At 41.8% G+C, this 13,268-nt stretch overlaps 1 protein-coding gene across 9 annotated transcripts in view; it reads left to right on the top strand.

Moving 5' to 3' along the window:
- The first annotated feature begins 1,591 nt into the window (after positions 1–1,591).
- Positions 1,592–13,268, top strand: part of MPP5 (membrane palmitoylated protein 5) — a 60,678-nt gene continuing 49,001 nt past the window's right edge. For 8 of the 9 annotated variants that reach the window (XR_005105279.1, XR_005105278.1, XM_037394364.1 and 5 more), the window contains exons 1-2: positions 1,592–1,725; positions 2,617–2,672. The gene's annotated coding sequence lies outside the window, so the exon portion shown is untranslated. The remainder of the gene's footprint in view (positions 1,726–2,616; positions 2,673–13,268) is intronic. The other variant, XM_037394368.1, reaches the window with a different exon arrangement.

Genomic DNA, 13,268 nt, shown 5'->3' with positions numbered 1-13,268 from the left:
AGGTCCTTTGCCAAAGCGGTTTGTAAAAAAAGATTCGCATGAACTTTCACCATTTTCATATGAAGGTGAAAAGAAACAAGTTTCATGCTGCTCAGACACAAATTACCAGTGTCATGTTTTCCCTCCATTTTTATTTCCTAAGTACATAACTCTGCAGTCCACCAACGTTTCTATTTCTTGCAGTGCTGCAGTTTTGCTCACTTGACACCAAGACCCTTTTTACTGGTCAGAACACAAATAGCTGGTTAAATGCAGTTATAAGGCATTGCTGCCCTGAAACGAGCAAACCAAAAGATATCCCAGGGAGTCCAAGCCACAATGTGAGAAGGCAAAATGCTTTCAGAGTTTCCTCTGCAGGTAGATGGGCAGGCCACACCTTAGCATCAGGTAAGCTGGCCTTTTCACAGGGTAAGAAAAGAAAACAATGGGATCTGGTTTTGGGACTTAGGAAATTGGACTGTGTGTCTGTCTTTAGAACAGATCCAAAGAAAACATGGTATAGGGTAAAATTATAGGAAGTTGAAAGTCTGCGTCTGGATTTTACTATGGAGAAGGATACAGCGTTAAATGACACAGATTTATAAATGGTTAAACTGAAGCAAGGAGAGATGGAGTGAACAGGTATCTCTTTAGTACTTTTAAGTGATCTAAGAAAGCTTTTTCTCTGGTCTTGTTACATGGAATATTTCTTCTAATGTCTCAGGCGATGATCTTGGCAGACTAGCCTGAAAAACCAGGGGTGGGAATGCAGCTTTCAGCTCAAACTAAATTCTGTTCTGAATATGTTTCCCCTGGTCCTGTAAAACACAGCTATAAGCAGCCTGGTAGAATTACCTTTAACATCCCGTTTTCCTTCATTCTCCCAGACACTGTGTTCTGGGCCCCTTCTGGCCCTCAGCCTCCCTCAGGTCTTCCAGAGGTGGCCTGGGCTATCAGGGAGGTGGGAGTAGGCATTTTTTCTTCCCACAACAGGACCCGGCCTGGCTGGGACATGCAAGCTTGGGCTGCAGCTTCAGCAGCAGTGCAAGGAGAACGGGGGGACGACGAGGAGGGTGGACGAGACAGGGGCTGCAGCGGCATGGCTGGCACAGGGCACAGGCCAGCTGCAGCAGGCACAGCCGGCAGGAGGCGGCAGCCGGAGGGGAGAGAGAGGAGGAAGGTGCAGGCCACAGCCCTGGCGAGCCAGCCAGCTCCCTTCAGGGCACAGCGGTTCCCGTGGCGGTGCCTCCCCGGGACTGAGAGCGCCGTGGTGGAGAGACAGGACATGGCTGCGGGAGCGTGGAGACGCGGAAGCTGTCCATGCCCTCCGTGCCCTCCGCGGCCCCTCAAGGGCCCCAGAGGACAGCCCCTCCCGCCACCCGCCAGCCGTTTGGCGCCCGCTGGGGGCACCGCGCCCCCCGCCCGACAGAGGGCGCCCGCCCCGCCCCGCTTCCCTCCCCTCGGGCGGCCGGCGCGGCCCCGGCGGCGGCTGTGGGGCGGCTCCGCGCCTGCGCGGCTCGGCGGGGCTCGGCGGGGCGGGACTGGCGGCCGGCGCCGGGCGCGGCCGGGGGGGCAGGGCTGGGCTGGGCTGGGCTGGGCTGGGCTTGGCGGCGGCTGCGCAGCTCTGCGGGGGCTGTAGGCGGGTGGCTCCGCGGGCAGGGCGGCGAGGCGCCGCGGGGTGTGCGCGATCCTGACTTCCAGCCGGCGGCCGGGCCGGAGCGTGGCGGCGGCGGCGAGGGAAGGACGGTGAGCGCGGTCCCCGTTCCCGCGCCCGGCGTGAGAGCAACAGGTCCCGCCGCGGAGCCGCCAGCCTCGGCTCGGCTCGCCGGGGAGCCTCCCCCGCGGCCGCAGCGCCTGCACAGGCCTGGGGGTCCGGCCGGGCCGGGGCCGGGCGCGGCGGCGGGGCCGAGCCAGGCTGAGCGGCTCTCGGGGGACGCCGTCGGTGCCCGCGTCCCGCCGGGCTACGGTCCGGGCTGTGGCGCGGCCGGGGGGGGCGGCTCCGGCAGCGGCGGCGGCTACAGGTGCCTGCGCCGCGGGGCGCCCGGAGCCGCTGCCGGGAGCGTGGCGGGCTGGGGGCGGCCGGCCGGCCCTGAGGGCCGCTCCTGCGGCTCTGCTCCCTCGGGGCGCCTCGGGGCAGGCGCCGCGGGCTTAGGCCCGCCGGTTGTAAGAAAACCGTCCCGTGTTCGGCCGTGCGCTTCCTCCGCGTGTTCGGGGCGGGGGTGCTGCGTTTGGGCGAGGGGAGAAACTTGCGGTGTCCCCCCGGGCGCTGCTGATCTTCTGGCAGTTCCGTTTGGAAACGGTGCCTGTGTGAAGGGGGCGCTTCGTACGGGTTTGTGAAGCTTTGCAGGGTCAAGTTGGCGGAATATGAGCAACTTCTAGTGTATTTTACGGTCGGCAGCAGGTAACGCGCGTACCGGCCTTGGAGCGCCCGGTTCCCGCGGAGCGCTGGCAGTGGCGGCGCGGGCGCCCCCCGGACTGAGGCCGCGCTGCGGCGGGCGCTGCCCCGCCGGCAACAAAGACCGCGGGGACCGCCAGTTTGCTGGGACAGGCTGCACAAGGAAATTAAATTAACCCGCCTTCGACCTTCTTGGAAAACATTTAAAAAAAAATGCCTAAAATAATCGTGTTCTAACTTAGATGTCTCGCGTGGGACAGATCCCTGAAAAAGAACTTAATGCGGAATACTAAAAGCAGTAAGTATCAACTAGTGCTGTGAGGACTTTTTCTTTTAAAAGGGAACGCTTAAAGCCTCTGTAATGGAATTATTTGGGCATAAACCACCTCCGTAGTTCACTGAGCAGAACAAAATACTTGAAGTCTAGGTAAGTGATGATACATCAGTGACTGCAGTCAAACTTCTGAGGGGTGACTGGTGGTGGTCTTACCTAAGTGTCTGCTGCCTCAGTGCACAGTTTCCTATGTCTTAAAGGGACCTCTTTATCTTTTTGGAGCACTGAGGTGTTTTCCCTCAAATTTTTTTCAAAAATAGGATATCTGTGTATGGATGGTCCTTAATTAGGCGTCCGAGCCTGCAGTGTTTTGGTTTTAGTCGGTCCTCTGAATTTTCACACACGATACATCTTTTTTTCTTATAATCATCTTGGAGCTGTTATTACAATTCTGAATGTCCAGCTTTTTAGAGTCTGGCTGGTTTATACACATATGAACTGTTTTCCAACATGCTGCCATCCAAAAAAATTCAGTATTTCACGTGTTAAAAGCTTAACTAATGGTTAGTATCATACACGGTTTAACAAGGCATCAAATATTTATATTGCAGCGCTTTGTGAACCAGTGTGCTACATGTTAAATTTAATTAACATTACTGTTAATAAAGTAATACAGAGTTAAATGTTAATATATGATCCCTTAACCCTTTTCAAAGTGGTTCTTTCAGGTTTTACGTCCTTCCGCATGTATCATTTTGCCTTGCAGTGTGTGGAATAGCAGTAGATGGTCTTTTTTGCTATATAGAATTAGGTGATGGTAAAAGATGGTAGTTTTACATAGCTTTTATTAGATTTCCTTTCAAAATATCTGAACTTACATAGAAAAGTCAAAATATTTCTTCACTGGTCTGCTTTAGATGCCTTGGCAATCTGCAGTAGTTACTCAGGCCATTAAGAGGTGTCAGGTATCTTTTGTTACCACAGCAGTATGTGATGTGGAAGCAGTAAAAATGTGATGTAGAGGTTAGAATTCATACTGAAGGTTATGGATGCAGAAAATGTAAATGTAGCCTGAAGTTCATGTGTCCGTATATATATTTTCCGATGTAAAGAATTATATTTTGGTAGCACTTCCATTTGCTTTTTAATTAAAATCTTTTGCTATACTTTGAAGTTGCAAGCCTTTAAAAATTCTGTGGCATTTTTAGATGTAAATTCTGTTATGATGTCTCCTCATAGACTGGATCTTAGTGTCAGATGTTAACAATTGTAATACCTGTTACAGCTACCATTTTTTTTTCCAGTTTACACTTTTGATTAAATGCATTCCTTTTACAGTGTTAGGCTTTCAGAATGCTGAAAGCTAAGATTTCAAACAGCCTGCTGCTTATCAACTACCTTTTTTTTTTTTAAAAAGTCCTTTCTTAGTGTGACAGGTAGTGTTGCAGAAAGGCTCGACATTACGATATTTGAAACACTAATTACTGCTTTGGTCATTCAGCAGAAAACCTCAAGGCTTTTTGTAAATATTCATTAAATACTGCTCTATTGTTTCCCTTTTATTAATGGGCAGAGAGAGGCATCTGTATATTTGAAAAGTTTTACTGCTATGTCTGCGATGTAAAACTCAATTAGCGGAAACAGTTTATACTGTTCTTTAAAATCAGGTATGCTGGCAAAAAGATTTTTCTAGTATAGTTATCTGTTTTGGAGCTTTCTTCAATACAACTATTCTGACAAAAGAAGCATTTTGTGTACATGTCCTCCTTCCTGCACTCCCAGTACAGCTATATGACAAAATATTTTAAGTATAGTTCAGATGTAAAGTATGTTCAGTAAAGTATGAAGCAGAGCGCTAAACAAAAAGAGGAAATTATAACCAAGTAGTTTATATACCAGTCAATTTTTAAAGTAAGTTTTGGGGTTGGTTTTTTTGTTTTGTTTTTTTAACCAGTGGTGATAAACCATGTATATCTGTTGGTAAAGACTTGTTTTATACTGCAGGAGGATCTAATTGCATACTAATACGTAGCTGTGTGGGAAGAGAAAAATGCTGTAACTCTCAAAGCTTGCATCAGTTAAATTAGAAAGCAAACAGAGATACCATTATTAATGCACAATTGTACAAGGAATGCTTCTATTCTGTGAAGCAGGAAACACAGAAAGGCCTAATCTTACACTCTTCTCTTTTGGCAGAAAAAGGATGTGATGTTGCATTTCTTTACATACAAGTAAACTGTTCGAGTACCTGCCAGTATGTTGAGATTTGGGTTCAAATCCTTCTACTCGTTGGAGGAACACGAAACCCTCATCTGTCCATTCCCAAAGGGAATGGCTTAACTCTCAGGCCGCTGGGTGTTCCAGACACCAGCCAGTTTCATTTTGAAGAGTAAGATTCACTGACAAGGGAGCAAGTTTGGTATATGGCCCAGGGACTGGCTGGCAAGAAGTATGATCAAGTACAGATTGATGGTATGAACCCAGGTCTCTTTGTTACAGGCAGTGTTGAAAGAGCAGATGAAAGTGAAAGGGATGTTGTTGTTGGTTGGTTGGGTTTTTTTTATTCCTAGCATAGTGTGATGTTCTGGAGACTTGAATCTCTTGCGTTTCTCTTCAAGATTATCTTGGCTGACTTGGCCAGTTCCTACTTGTGTGGTTATTAACACTTTTCATTGTGGAGCGGAGCTTGGTTCCTTATCTGTGGGTTGTGGAGTCTAGTTAGTGGCGTGGCATTTAGATTCTTTCATGGATCTGCTTTCTTATAAGATGCCAAATAATCAGATACAAAAATGTAATTGTTTCAACATACCTATAATTATCTTATTACTAAAAAATTAGCTCAGTGCCTTCTGTTTCGTGATTTGCCTGATGCATCATGTGTCTGTTCTGGTTGGCCATAATTGTCTTCTAAAATAAAAATGAGTAAGAAATAGTTAATGTGATTTTAGTAATTGATTTTGCCTCTAGTCTTTCATTTTCTAAATTTCTTGCCTAGGATTAGGGACAAGGCTTGATAGTTGATACATATGACAGTGCAGCTCGTGGTTGTTAATCATAAATTTTAGTATCTGAATTTGCTGTACTTTATCAGCATAGAAAATAAACTACTCCTCTCCTGCAAAGATCTAACGAAAGAATAGATGATGTAATAAATGGAAGTTGTTGGAAAAGATAATTCTTAAAAAAAGTAAGACAGAAACCAAACATAAGTTTCATTCTTGCCTTTATCAGGATTCATTTTCTGGGGAAACTGTTGGAGTGTCATAACTTGGTCTTTGGCCATAATGGATGATTTGGAAGGACTCTCGAATGTTTTGTGTGTGTGTGTGTGTTTGGTTTTTTTTTAAAAGTAGTTCAGAACCAGAAGCAATTTGTGGTAAGGATATATTAAAAGTGATAGGACAGTTAAATGGTCCTTTACAAAAGGCATTGGGAGTACTCAATTGTGATAATAGTCACGAATAAAAGTCAGTATGTTAGCATCTAAAGCACATAGCTGTGTATGTGCATCAGCTGTAATATGAATGTTCAGTGTGAATTGACTTATTTTCATAGTGTGAAGTTGTTCAGGGTTATCTCCAAGCTCCTTAGAAAGTCAAATGCAGGAAAACTAAAACCCTTCGTTAACTAGGAAGTGCCAGTGCAACCTCAGCAGCTGCTCTTTGACCTGGTGCTGGGAGGTGCCTGTATGCATTCAGAGTCTATTTCCAAGGTTAAGTGTGTATTTTAAAAATCAGGAAGGAGAGGCTGGAAAAGAAGTATTTATTTAGGTACCAGTAGTGTTAAGTGGCATTCTGAGTACAAATGTGTGAGAACAAAGGAGGACAATGTATACTAATGCCTGAAAGAGTTAGTTCATATGTATCAACAGCAGTCTTTATAATATACTGTTGAAATGTGTGAGCTACTGTTAGCAGTATGATGTCATAGGAGTGACTTGTGTTTAATGAGGTGTATACAAAAGAGTAATGTAACTTTAAAAGTTCACTTTGTTCAAGGCTGAAGGCAGGTAAACTATAACAGGTATGATGTCTTGGTAGAAATGCTATTGAGAGAAATGGCTTCACTGTTGATGTCTCCTGTGACCTGTCAATTTCCCTGGAGCCAAATCTTTATCTTGGTTTGGGTGGCAGGGAGATAGCAGTCAGCTCTCATCTGAATATTCAAATTTAAACCCAAGTGCTCTTTTAACTGGGATGATCTTTGCAGTTAAGGTCAGTGAAGGCAGTATGCTTCAGTAATGCCTTCTGCTAATCACTTCTGTTTAGAAGCTGGTCTTCATTGTGGCAGAGGAGAAATGTAGAGTGGGAAACATGTTTTTCTGCATGGTGGTTGTGATACCAAGTTAAATTTTTCAGCACAGCAGGTACCATGACAAGTTTTTCTTTAGAATTTGATACCTCTATGCATAAAGCTAAGGCTTGACCTTAATATTGGATCATGCAGTGTTCCTGCAGTGTCATGGTTGAGAACTTATGGTTGCCCTTGTTTGTCTTGTTTTATCAAACTGTGATTCACTTGTCAGCTACTGTTAATGAAATGAGATAGATTAATCGTGGATTAAAGCAGTGCACCTTGGCTAAGAGAATTAAAGTTGTTTTTGTAGAAAAACTATGTTACAGATAACTGCATTGCATGTCTTGTATTGGTTAAGAGAATGTGTTGCTAATGCCTGTGGTATGTCCTATTTTTCTAAATATTTTCTCATCTCTGAAGGGAAAGCTCACTTTCAGTTAAGCATTGAGGTTTCAAACCGATAAGTTTTGGGTTGTATTATATTTATGTATTTCCTTGTTTCCAGAGAGTAAATCTCTTCTTCCCAATGTCTGAAAGGGCATATGATGTCAGCAGACAAACTTAGTCCTGTGTTAGTGGGAGAATATAACATGAGTGGACATCACATGCTTTCTGCAGAATCAGTTCCTGTAGGATCAAGCGGTGATGGAATTGCTTAGTGCCACTATGCAGTGGCATTTACATTTTGTTTGAACGGTATTAGAAGTTCTCAAATGTTAGGAGAGAGAGTTGAAATGGAACTGGATATATGTATTTAAAGATGGTGATTTTTGTTGTAGGATAATTAAAATCAACAGAGTACAAGCTCTTACCATTTCATTTTTTTCCAGCAATCAGGATGTGTTCTAAATTAGTAACCTAATTAATTACTTACAAGGAGGAATTAGCACAGTGTCTTAAAGTGAGGTAAAAGCTGATCAGCTCAGCATTGTCTTGTTGGGCTGACTGACTAAATGACTTATGAGCCCAGCACTATTGGTTTTGAGTAATAGAATAGTCTGTTTCAATTTTTTTTTGTTTTTAAGAGTATAAACAGCATTAAAAATCCATGTGAGGCTAAATTCTTGTTATATCTGGGGACTTCTACTGAATTATCAATTAATTTAGTTCTTGCCTGTTTGTAGAATACCTACTTAGTGTGTGTTGTGATCTCCTCTCAAAACTTCAGCTGTTACCATCAACCACTTCCTGACAAAGTGTGTTGCGTCAAGCTGATACGATGAGGGCTAGCTAGAACTCTGAAGAGGCAAGTTACTTGGCTTCAGTGGAAAGAGGAGGAAAGTGGCAATCTGAGGATTCTACAGTCAGGTGGACATTTTTCTACCTTTCAGCCTACTTAAATTTCTTGTTTGTTCATTGGCTCATCAAGCAAGATGTAAAGATTAAGGGCTGAAAGTGTGTCCCAAGGAAAGCTAGGAATCAAAAAAGTAAATGTCACTTGTCCTTCCTCCCAAAAGAAAAAATTCTGAGGATGGTTTTAAGATGACAGAACAGCAAAAAGCTATTCAAGACTAGTTATTTTGACGTCTTGTAGGTCATTACTTTCTTTAAGCTTTTGCCAATTTTCAAGTAAGAAGTCAGAATGAAGTGCAACGAAGAGCTATTTCTTCTTGACTGAAAAAGAGAACACTGCATCTATTTCTGTGATGTTTTGAAGCAGCAGTTAGGAGTTATGTCAGATTATTTCTTATGAAGTAACTTTTAGATTAAACTATTTCTTTTTAATTTTAAGACTATAAGCCTATTGCTATTGGGAGTAGTCATAGGATCAATTTTGAATAGTCATGATATTTCTTTTCCCTTGGATCTTTCCTGATTTAGTAGGAACTTGTTACATTTTTGCCGCTGCTTTTTTTGGCAACTTTCCTGTTGCTCGTTTTCTCGCATTCTTTCCTTCTGCAACCTTCAAACATGAATCTTTCTCAGTCTCCTCTCTCTAAATAGAGAAGATGGACAGTATTGGGAAGGAAACGGAGGTTCTCTGTGTTGAATGTTCACACCATTGCTATCTATTAAGTCTTATGACCTTTTGCTTTTTCTTTCTTTGTGTCTTAAGGTTGGATTGGCTTGTAAAACTACCTATACTTCACATTTCTTTCTTTTTGCAGTACTGTCCTGGTTCTGCTTTAGATCTTATGGTGCTTGTGTTCTTTTACCTTTTATTACAGCTTTGATATATTCAAAGATACCCCTTCTATTTCAGTGGCAATTTTTTCTGCAATAAGAGTGAAGTTCAACAGCAATAGCTTTTTATGGGACATGATGACTATCATCTAGTCTGCGCAGAGTAGTTCAGTGCCAGGAGCTCAAGAAATAATTCTTAGCAACTGTATGGTGGGATGTCTGTGAAGTGTAATAAAATTGGACCAGACTCCTGGTTTCTGTAGAACTGTGAAGAAAGTTATCTTTATCCATAGTGTCTGTTCACTGTGCTTTGTAGTGTGAATGGCAGCCAGGAAGCCAACAAAATGCTAAACATATCAGGAAAGGCATTAAGATGCCAGAAGACATCATACTGCAGCTATGCAAAACCCTGCTGTCTTCATTCTTATGTATAGTTCAGGTCTCTGCATTTAAAGGAAGTACACAGCAGAATTTTAAAAAAAAAAAAAAAAGGAAAAAGGCAACTAACACAATCAGGGATGGAGCCTTACAAGAAGAGACTTTCTCAGAAAGACTGGAACCCTTTAGTTGGAATGGGATGTGATGGAGGTTTTAGAAAAGAAAAATCCATGGAAGCTGTGGATCTTATAAATGCAGGATGCAGTTGATTAAAATGATAGGTTTATAACAGATAAAATCTGGTATTTCACGTACTGGATGGTGAACTACTGATTTGTTGCCATAGGAGTTTGTGGAGGCAACAGATACCAGCGTGTTCAAAAAAGGGGTTATACAGATTCCAAGAGAGCAGATCCATTGACAGATACATTTAATGGTTCATAGTTGAATAGTCAGAGATGTATGATCTAATGTTTTGGCAATGCTCGGTTAATGGTTGGACTCAATGATCTTAAAGGTGTTTTCCAACCTAAATGATCCAATGATTCTGTAACAATTGAAATTCTGGATGCACAGGTTATCCCTAAACAGCGTGTGTGGTTGCCACTGTCACATGGAGAGTTAGTTCTGAGCTTGATGGACCATTGACCTGACTCATTAGGGCAGGGGTCCTCAAACTACAGCCCACGGGCTGGATACAGCCCTCCAGGGTACTCAATCCGGCCCCAGTATTTACAGACACACACACACCCCCCGCCGGGGGTTGGGGGGGGGACCAAGCAGCCGCAGGTGACTGCCTGCCACTTCATCCACGTGCCAGCCCCTGTTTAAAAAGTTTGAGGATCCCTGCATTAGGGGCATTTCTATAGTGTTATCCTAAAGAGCCAAAAACAGTGGTTTGCACCTTACTGAAATTTGTTCTGTAAAAATACAGTAATTACCTCAATCAGATACTGTGCTAGACTGGGCTACAAGCATGTAACAAGCTGGGGTTTTTTGAGGTTTCTTTTAAAAAGGGGGAACTGTACAGTTGAAAAATCTCAGCAAGAGATTAATGAAATAATGTAACAATACAATAATAATACAATAACTGTGAACTCCTCTCTACAAAAAAGTAATATTTGGTCTCATTTGAGATTCCATGTTGATGGCTTAGTTTTGATCAGTGGACAATGTGCAAAGCTAGGTAGGGCCCTCTGCATGATGCTGAACTTGGAATTTGTATGACATACTTGTTTGGAAAAGCAGAGGAATCTTAGAAGCTTAAAAACCTCATTAAAAGGTGGATGGGAGGGGACAATTTACAGAAGTTAATAGTTAGGCTTATTTTGAAGCCTTGAGTGTGGTTTCCATGGCTGGTTGTTCTTCATATAAGGTTTATAAATTGTGTATCTATTTAATCCTAATGAAAAATACTAGAGTGATAACTGCACAGTACAAATTTCAAGAATTTTACTTGACAGGTTGTATAACATCTGAAATAACACTTAGGTAGTAATAAAGTATTCTGTAATTGCATATATGTTTTTTAAATTTAACGACTTCAGTTCCAAACTTGAATTTACATAATACTTTGTCCCCTATGCCAGTTTATGACTTCTGTTGGTGAGAACTTCATACAGCTTCTCCTTCTGTCAATATTTTTGAAGTCTTTTCTATACAAATATTTAATGAATGCAGTGCATAGCTAAGTGGCTAGGCCGTAAATCTAGGCTAGTTTGTGTTCCCTTTTAAGTGCACGCTCTTGTCAAATCTTAGAAAGATATTTAATGCTGCTCTTTGGTGTGTTAGTGCTCCTTATAACTTCTGTAGTTGAGACTTCATGTGATAATTAAAATTCCATGCAAAACTTCAGTTCCTGATTTCTTAAAGTGATATGAAATTGAGTGTTCAGCTGTTAAGGTATGTAACATGACTAATCAGTGCCTGTTAATTACAAACTGTTTAACAGTTCACATTGTGCTTCTGACACCTTTTGGTGCGAGTGTGTTTTTTATTCTTGGATGGGTTTATGGCAAATGGCACATTAATTCTGGCTGCTTTAGAAGAATTTTAGATTGCAGCTATAGCTCTGGGAAACTTCTCAGATTTGGTGATCTCATTTTTTTACCTTTCCCTACTCAGCTCCTCTGCTCTAGTTCATCATTTGCAGAATTAGCAAAGTGCTTGTTTCTCAGTCATTACAGTTCATAGTGTAATATCTGACACAAACTAAGATCCTAGTTTTAGCACTGAAGTGGCTGAGGTGTCAGCACATGCTCCATTCTGCCAACTCTGCTTTTGGGATCAGTGACTTCTGATGGGAGCAGAGTCTATAGCTGAGGATAGTAACTTAATCTGCTACAACAAGATTTGCTAGAGCTTGTCTATCAACATCTTTAAGCTTGCTGTCCTTTCAGCTCAGTCTCTTAGGGAGCCTTATTTTATACTTTATTTGAAAAAACAAGGAAAAATAATTTATTATCTCTTTGCACCAAATTTCATGTCTGACTTCTGACCTGTACTTCAAGAAATCTATAAACAATCAAGCATATTATTGGTGACCATTGCACCATTGCAGGTATCAAGGATTCATATATCATTATATTAGTATACTCTTACAGGTATATTTGTGAAAATTTTTATTTAGCAGGTAGAATTTGTACTGGCTTTGGTTTCTGGACTTCCAGTGTAGAACCATCCAAAAATGCACTGCGTCAATTCAAAATACACACAACAGAGGGTGTGCAGAACCAAAAGAAAAACAGACGTTACCCAAAGAAAGACTGAAATACTGCGCATGGGAGCTATTTGCTTAAAGTTTAGAGGAGTAAGGAATAGGAGGAATAAGAAAGCATTAGAAATACATTTATGGGTTTAGCTTGTTAGAACTTGAAGTTCTTTAATAAATACCCCTTGTGTTTGTATTCAGAATTCCAGAACTGGTCTTGAAAGAATATAGGTGCATACTTGGGATGATTTGAGTTAGTGGAGTGTTAAGATATTCATAAATCTTATTGGCATCAAATAATAGTTTCTGATTACTTAATTTTTTAGGTGATTTATTTTTTTTTTCTGGAACTCAGTCAACATTCAGATTAAAAATATGCTAAATATCTGGAAATAGTTATATCTTCTCATAATAATGAATATATCTTTTCAAAGTAACAAAAAGGTTATGGATGCTGATTCTGTTGGATGTTCTTCTCTAGATAAATCTGAGTAAATGGTTTTCTAATACAAAATGTCAGCTGGCTTCAGGTTGAAAACAAATCCCAGATTGATAAGTATCTTCAACTGATTGGTGAATTGGAAAAGGGCATGTGAAGCTTTTGGTTCAAGTTCCAGAAGCCCTGGAAGTGGTGGATGAAATCTGACCATCTGTGGGATACCTAAAACTTCCCAAACTGTGGGAGAGCTAAACTGTCCTAGTTTTGCTCTATTATTTCTGCTTTGCAAATATAAGTTTTGTTATTACAGGCATGGTAGCATTGGTAGTGCTGGAACAAAATTCTTTGCCTGCATTGCTGAGATGATTTGCAGTCGCTGGGGACTAGAGAACTAAACTCTGTTCAGATGGTTTCTGAAAACTGAGTGGGATAAAACTGTTTTATTGTACAGTGTTTCTGGTAAACAGGTGTGTCAGAAGGATGGAATGGTTGCTTTGATTATTAAAGTAAATTTCTGCAGCTTTAAAGCAAAAATTGTAGACTTAACTTGGAAAATTGAATGCATTATTGTAAGTATTTGGGTTCCCGGGTGATTAGTCTGTTGTTTCCACTAACAGTTACTAAAGGCTGCTGCATTGATTATTTTCAAATGGTTTTAAGGTATAACCTGACA

This window comes from Falco rusticolus, chromosome 7 (genome assembly GCF_015220075.1).
Source record: "Falco rusticolus isolate bFalRus1 chromosome 7, bFalRus1.pri, whole genome shotgun sequence".
Lineage (NCBI taxonomy): Eukaryota > Metazoa > Chordata > Aves > Falconiformes > Falconidae > Falco > Falco rusticolus.
This window is presented reverse-complemented; position numbering and strand designations above follow the sequence as displayed.